Source organism: Penaeus monodon, chromosome 31, assembly GCF_015228065.2.
Source record: "Penaeus monodon isolate SGIC_2016 chromosome 31, NSTDA_Pmon_1, whole genome shotgun sequence".
NCBI lineage: Eukaryota > Metazoa > Arthropoda > Malacostraca > Decapoda > Penaeidae > Penaeus > Penaeus monodon.
In genome coordinates this window covers 28,218,230-28,218,518 of record NC_051416.1, presented here as the reverse complement: position 1 = coordinate 28,218,518, position 289 = coordinate 28,218,230, and the positions used below count along the sequence as shown (strand labels likewise).

Sequence of the window (289 nt, the reverse complement as noted above, 5' to 3'; positions counted from 1 at the left end):
TTAATGAACTCTACCCAGTTAGGGTTAAATCATAGGAGATCAACAGACTTGGGGGCCCCGAGTTTTATTTTTGCAATGGTCTTTTTGTTAATTTATGCATTTAAGATGAGGTTTGCTTGACTTTGGGACTTGTGATCTTGTTGTACACTATTATTATTAATAGCATTAGAAGAAATCAGAAAATATAAGGAATAGGGATATTGGGTGATGTTAAGTAGTCCTAATGATGGACTTTGGTAATTAAGCACTCAGAACAATCTGTGTAAACAGGACTAGGAAGGTTTAGCGA

At 35.3% G+C, this 289-nt stretch overlaps 1 protein-coding gene across 1 annotated transcript in view; it reads left to right on the top strand.

The window, feature by feature from the left end:
• LOC119593141 (40S ribosomal protein S8-like) overlaps positions 1-289 on the top strand; it is a 5,687-nt gene that overhangs the window by 1,913 nt on the left and 3,485 nt on the right. The window lies entirely within an intron of this gene.